The sequence below is a fragment of the Zonotrichia albicollis genome, unplaced genomic scaffold, assembly GCF_047830755.1.
Source record: "Zonotrichia albicollis isolate bZonAlb1 unplaced genomic scaffold, bZonAlb1.hap1 Scaffold_133, whole genome shotgun sequence".
NCBI lineage: Eukaryota > Metazoa > Chordata > Aves > Passeriformes > Passerellidae > Zonotrichia > Zonotrichia albicollis.
This window is the reverse complement of record NW_027428353.1, coordinates 127,501-134,260: the sequence shown is the minus strand read 5'-3', so window position 1 is coordinate 134,260 and position 6,760 is coordinate 127,501.

Sequence of the window (6,760 nt, the reverse complement as noted above, 5' to 3'; positions counted from 1 at the left end):
GGTAGACCTGGTGTCCCGTTCCCCGGGGTAGACCTGGTGTCCCGGGCCCCGGGGTAGACCTGGTGTCCCGTTCCCCGGGGTAGACCTGGTGTCAGAGGGCCCCGGGGTAGACCTGGTGTCCCGGGCCCCGGGGTAGACCTGGTGTCCCGTTCCCCGGGGTAGACCTGGTGTCAGAGGGCCCCGGGGTAGACCTGGTGTCAGAGGGCCCCGGGGTAGACCTGTTGTCCCAGGGCCCGGGGTAGACCTGGTGTCCCGTTCCCCGGGGTAGACCTGGTGTCCGAGGGCCCTGGGTAGACCTGGTGTCCCGTTCCCCGGGGTAGACCTGGTGTCCCGTTCCCCGGGGTAGACCTGGTGTCAGAGGGCCCCGGGGTAGACCTGTTGTCCCAGGGCCCGGGGTAGACCTGGTGTCCCGGGCGCCAGGGTAGACCTGGTGTCCGAGGGCCCTGGGTAGACCTGGTGTCCGAGGGCCCTGGGTAGACCTGGTGTCCCAGGGCCCGGGGTAGACCTGGTGTCCCGGGGCCCGGGGTAGACCTGGTGTCCCAGGGCCCGGGGTAGACCTGGTGTCCCGTTCCACGGGGTAGACCTGGTGTCCTGGGACCATGGGTAGACCTGGTGTCCCGTTCCCCGGGGTAGACCTGGTGTCCCGTTCCCCGGGGTAGACCTGGTGTCCCGGGCCCCGGGGTAGACCTGGTGTCCCGTTCCCCGGGGTAGACCTGGTGTCAGAGGGCCCCGGGGTAGACCTGTTGTCCCAGGGCCCGGGGTAGACCTGGTGTCCCGTTCCCCGGGGTAGACCTGGTGTCCGAGGGCCCTGGGTAGACCTGGTGTCCCGTTCCCCGGGGTAGACCTGGTGTCCCGGGCCCCGGGGTAGACCTGGTGTCCCGTTCCCCGGGGTAGACCTGGTGTCAGAGGGCCCCGGGGTAGACCTGTTGTCCCAGGGCCCGGGGTAGACCTGGTGTCCCGTTCCCCGGGGTAGACCTGGTGTCCGAGGGCCCTGGGTAGACCTGGTGTCCCGGGGCCCGGGGTAGACCTGGTGTCCCGTTCCCCGGGGTAGACCTGGTGTCCGAGGGCCCTGGGTAGACCTGGTGTCGCGGGCCCCGGGGTAGACCTGTTGTCCTAGAGCACTGGGTAGACCAGGTGTCGCGGGCCCCGGGGTAGACCTGGTGTCCCAGGGCCCGGGGTAGACCTGGTGTCCCGTTCCCCGGGGTAGACCTGGTGTCCTGGGACCATGGGTAGACCTGGTGTCGCGGGCCCCGGGGTAGACCTGGTGTCCCAGGACCATGGGTAGACCTGGTGTCCCAGGGCCCGGGGTAGACCTGGTGTCCCGTTCCCCGGGGTAGACCTGGTGTCCTGGGACCATGGGTAGACCTGGTGTCCCGGGCCCCGGGGTAGGCCCTGGGACACCAGGTCTACCCCGGGGAACGGGACAGCAGGTCTACCCCGAGTCCCGGGACAACTGGTCTACCCGGCGCTCGAGGACACCGGGTCTACCCCGGCGCCCGGGACACCAGGTCTACCCCGGAGCCCGGGACACCAGGTCTACCCCGGTCCCTGGGACACCAGGTCTACCCGGCGCTCGAGGACACCAGGTCTACCCCGCAGCCCGGGACACCAGGTCTACCCCGGCCCCCGGGACACCAGGTCTACCCCCGAGCCCGGGACACCAGGTCTACCCCGGCCCCTGGGACACCAGGTCTACCCCGGCCCCCGGGACACCAGGTCTACCCCGGCCCCTGGGACACCAGGTCTACCCCGGCGCCTGGGACACCAGGTCTACCCCGGAGCCCGGGACACCAGGTCTACCCCGGTCCCCGGGACACCAGGTCTACCCAGCGCTCTAGGACAACAGGTCTACCCCGGCGCCCGGGACACCAGGTCTACCCAGGGCTCTAGGACAACAGGTCTACCCCGGCGCCCGGGATACCAGGTCTACCCAGGGCTCTAGGACAACAGGTCTACCCCGCTTCTGGCCCCTGGGACACCAGGTCTACCCCGTCTTGTGCCGAAGACACCAGGTCTACCCCGGAGCCCGGGACACCAGGTCTACCCCGGCGCCCGGGACACCAGGTCTACCCCGGAGCCCGGGACACCAGGTCTACCCCGGCCCCTGGGACACCAGGTCTACCCCGGAGCCCGGGACACCAGGTCTACCCCGGAGCCCGGGACACCAGGTCTACCCGGGGCTCTAGGACAACAGGTCTACCCCGCTTCTGGCCGGAGACACCAGGTCTACCCCGTCTTGTGCCGCAGACACCAGGTCTACCCCGTCTCGGGCCGGGGACACCAGGTCTACCCCGTCTCGGTCCGGGGACACCAGGTCTGCTGGCTCTCGGGCCGGGGACACCAGGTCTTCTCCGGATCTGGCGGGACACCAGGTCTACCCCGGTCCCTGGGACACCAGGTCAACCCCGGCGCCCGGGACACCAGGTCTACCCCGGCGCCCGGGACACCAGGTCTACCCCGGCGCCCGGGACACCAGGTCTACCCCGGAGCCCGGGACACCAGGTCTACCCCGGCGCCCGGGACACCAGGTCTACCCCGGAGCCCCGGACACCAGGTCTACCCCGGCCCCCGGGACACCAGGTCTACCCCGGGCTCTAGGACAACAGGTCTACCCCGCTTCTGGCCGGAGACACCAGGTCTACCCCGTCTTGTGCCGCAGACACCAGGTCTACCCCGTCTCGGGCCGGGGACACCAGGTCTACCCCGTCTCTGGCCGCGGACAGCCGGTCTACCCCGTCTCGGTCCGGGGACACCAGGTCTGCTGGCTCTCGGGCCGGGGACACCAGGTCTTCTCCGGATCTGGCGGGACACCAGGTCTACCCCGGTCCCTGGGACACCAGGTCTACCCCGGAGCCCGGGACACCAGGTCTACCCCGGTCCCTGGGACACCAGGTCTACCCCGGTCCCTGGGACACCAGGTCTACCCCGGCGCCCGGGACACCAGGTCTACCCCGGAGCCCGGGACACCAGGTCTACCCCGGCGCCCGGGACACCAGGTCTACCCCGGAGCCCGGGACACCAGGTCTACCCCGGCGCCCGGGACACCAGGTCTACCCCGGAGCCCCGGACACCAGGTCTACCCCGGCCCCCGGGACACCAGGTCTACCCCGGAGACCCGGACACCAGGTCTACCCCGGCCCCCGGGACACCAGGTCTACCCCGGCCCCCGGGACACCAGGTCTACCCCGGCGCCCGGGACACCAGGTCTACCCCGGAGCCCGGGACACCAGGTCTACCCCGGCGCCCGGGACACCAGGTCTACCCCGGAGACCCGGACACCAGGTCTACCCCGGCCCCCGGGACACCAGGTCTACCCCGGCGCCCGGGACACCAGGTCTACCCCGGAGCCCGGGACACCAGGTCTACCCCGGCGCCCGGGACACCAGGTCTACCCCGGAGCCCGGGACACCAGGTCTACCCCGGCGCCCGGGACACCAGGTCTACCCCGGAGCCCCGGACACCAGGTCTACCCCGGCCCCCGGGACACCAGGTCTACCCCGGAGACCCGGACACCAGGTCTACCCCGGCCCCCGGGACACCAGGTCTACCCCGGCGCCCGGGACACCAGGTCTACCCCGGAGCCCGGGACACCAGGTCTACCCCGGAGCCCCGGACACCAGGTCTACCCCGGCCCCCGGGACACCAGGTCTACCCCGGAGACCCGGACACCAGGTCTACCCCGGCCCCCGGGACACCAGGTCTACCCCGGCGCCCGGGACACCAGGTCTACCCCGGAGCCCGGGACACCAGGTCTACCCCGGCGCCCGGGACACCAGGTCTACCCCGGAGCCCCGGACACCAGGTCTACCCCGGCGCCCGGGACACCAGGTCTACCCCGGAGCCCGGGACACCAGGTCTACCCCGGCGCCCGGGACACCAGGTCTACCCCGGAGCCCCGGACACCAGGTCTACCCCGGCCCCCGGGACACCAGGTCTACCCCGGAGCCCGGGACACCAGGTCTACCCCGGCCCCTGGGACACCAGGTCTACCTCGCGCCGGCGGGACTTAGTCAAATAGCGGCGGGTGCCGGGTAGACCTGTTGTCTCGGCCGGCTGCGGAAGTTCACCAAGGGGTCGCTGTTGTCGGCTGCCTCCGGCTGCCTCATCGTAGGCTGCGGCCTGAGGCGGCGCCCCTTCCCGGTCGATCTCCATCGGTCCTCTTGGAGGCCTCGGCGGCTTGGGACTTATCTGCCCGTATTATGGGAGCGAGGTGACGGGCCGCATCCCCGTAGGTTGGCTGAGGCTGTGCCTACGTTTAAGGCGGAGAGGAGCAGCCGCACTCAGGTGGCCGGCAAAGGGAAAAAGCCAGTGTTCCGCCTAGCCGGGGCGAGTCTCCTTGTGGCTCGGCTCCGGCTCCCGTCCCTCCCGGGGAAGTTGGCACAGTGAGAGTGAGGCCGAGAGAGAAGGGCTGAGAAAAGACGGACCGGATCCCCCCGAGAGACCGAGAGAGAAGGGCTGCGAGCGGAGGAGCCGGTTCCCCCGGGAGGCCGAGAGATAGAGAGAGAGAGAGAGAGAGAGAAGGGGCCGGATTCCCCCCGGGATGCCGAGAGAGAAGGGCTGCCGAGCGGAGGGGCCGGATTCCCCCCGGGATGCCGAGAGAGAAGGGCTGCCGAGCGGAGGGGCCCGGTTTCCCCCGGGATGCCGAGAGAGAAGGGCTGCCAGCGGGGAGGGGCCGGTTTCCCCCGGGATGCCGAGAGAGAAGGGCTGCCGAGCGGAGGGGCCGGATCTCCCCCCGGGATGCCGAGAGAGAAGGGCTGCCGAGCGGAGGGGCCGGATCTCCCCCCGGGATGCCGAGAGAGAAGGGCTGCCGAGCGGAGGGGCCGGATCTCCCCCCGGGATGCCGAGAGAGAAGGGCTGCCGAGCGGAGGGGCCGGTTTCCCCCCGGGATGCCGAGAGAGAAGGGCTGCCGAGCGGAGGGGCCGGATCTCCCCCCGGGATGCCGAGAGAGAAGGGCTGCCGAGCGGAGGGGCCGGATCTCCCCCCGGGATGCCGAGAGAGAAGGGCTGTGAAAGGCGATTCGAGAGAGCCGCTTGGCGGGCGAGGCGGCGGCGCCTCGTCCCTTTTGTGCCTGGCCTTAAGCCGGGGCCCACTCGGCGGGCACTGTTTCGGGCCGTCCGCCCGCCTGGTGAAGCTGCGGAGCCGGGGTCGGGGCGCCCCGTCCCCGGGCCGCCTCGTTGAAGCCGTCCCCCTTCCTCGGCCTTAAGCCGGGGACCCGCGTTGGCGGGCGGAGTTTTTCGGAGTTGACGGACCCGGCACCCGACAGAGAGAGAGAGAGAGAGAGAGAGAGAGAGAGTCCGAGAGCCCCCCGGACCTTTCCCGGGCGAGGCGGCGGCGCCTCGTCCACCTCGGTCGCGGGCGCATCGACCGAGCCCCTTGGGCCGGGCGGGCTGGGTTGCCACGCGGGTCCGCGTTTTTTCTTTTTTTTCCGCGGTTTAGGCGCGCCGGTGCGCGGGCAGAGAGTGGGGGCGCCCGCCCGGCCTCCGCGGATTTTTCTCTGGCGGCCTTAAGCCGCGGCACCGAGGAGCCGTTGCGACGAAGGCGCGCGCGGGCCACGTCGGCGAGAGAGAAGGGAGCGAGCGGGATGTCTGGGGCTCCGTGGGGGAGTGAGACTCGTAACTCGCCCCGCGGGTGCCTCCGGCGTCCCGGGCCCGCGGCCCCCGTGGCTAGCACGGGTCGCTGCGAACGCCGCCTCCATGTGCCTTTTTGTCGTGCCGTTCCTCCGGCTATTTTTTTTCCGGAAAGGGAAAGCCGGCCGCCGGCGGCGCGCGGTCCGGTGGCACGTATTTCTCGCACGCTCGGCCGGGTTCCCCGGGCCGGAAGGGGAAGCCGAGTCCCCCCGGCCTGGCGGGCCAGCCCAGTCCCAGTCCTGCCGTTGCCTAGCCGAGAAGGGAATCCGTTGGCGCCCGCGGGCGGGCGGGCGGGTGGCGGCACCCCCCGCGCTCCTCCTCTGCCGCGAGCGCTCCGCAGGCGGGGCTGGGCGGCCGTCGCCCCGTTGTCCCAGGACCGTGGCCGTGGGGGGGCCGTCGTCGTCGCCGTCGTCGGCGCGGCTCCTTCCTCGGCCGCACTCGATCGATGAGGCTTTTCGGGTGGCGTCGGAGAGGGCCCCCGGCCGGCCGGCTCTCCTTCCGGGGCTTCTCTGTCGCGGGGAAGTCACGGCGGGGGTGTCCGCTGCTCGGGCAGGGCGGTCTCCTTTTCCAGTTCGCTTCCCGTCGCAGGCGAGGTGTCGCCCCTCCCGCTGCCGGGGAGGGCGGCTTTACCGACCCCAGCTGTGTGACGGCCGCGTGGCCCCGCTAGCCTACAGGTGTCCTTCGAAAACCACGCGAGGTGCCGGTGCCGGCCCCGGTCCGGGTTAGCGCCCCGTGGGTGCCGGCCGCGAGCAGCGCCGGGCGGCGGTGCGGTTGGAGCTGAGCCGCGGGTCATGGATGGCGAGAGAGAAGAGAGGGCGAAAACGACCCGAGAACCGATGGGGCGCGGACGGGGGAGCAGAGCCCGATCCGCGCGCTCCTTTGCCGTTCCGCCGCCTGCTGCAGAGCGAGCCGCCCCGGCCGAAAAGGGGGCCTCGGTGTCCGGGCCGCGCCCGCCTCGTCGGGTCGCTGTCTCCTCTAGCACGTCCGGTGCTTTCCGCGCGGCCCGGTGGGGGGACGCGTCGGACGGGGTTCGCTCCCCGCGAGCGGGCCCCGCTCGGCCCCAACCTCGCCGGCGGCCGGTCGCTCGCCGGCGACCGGTCGGCGGGCGGGGTGGTTCGGCTTCGGTGGGGCGG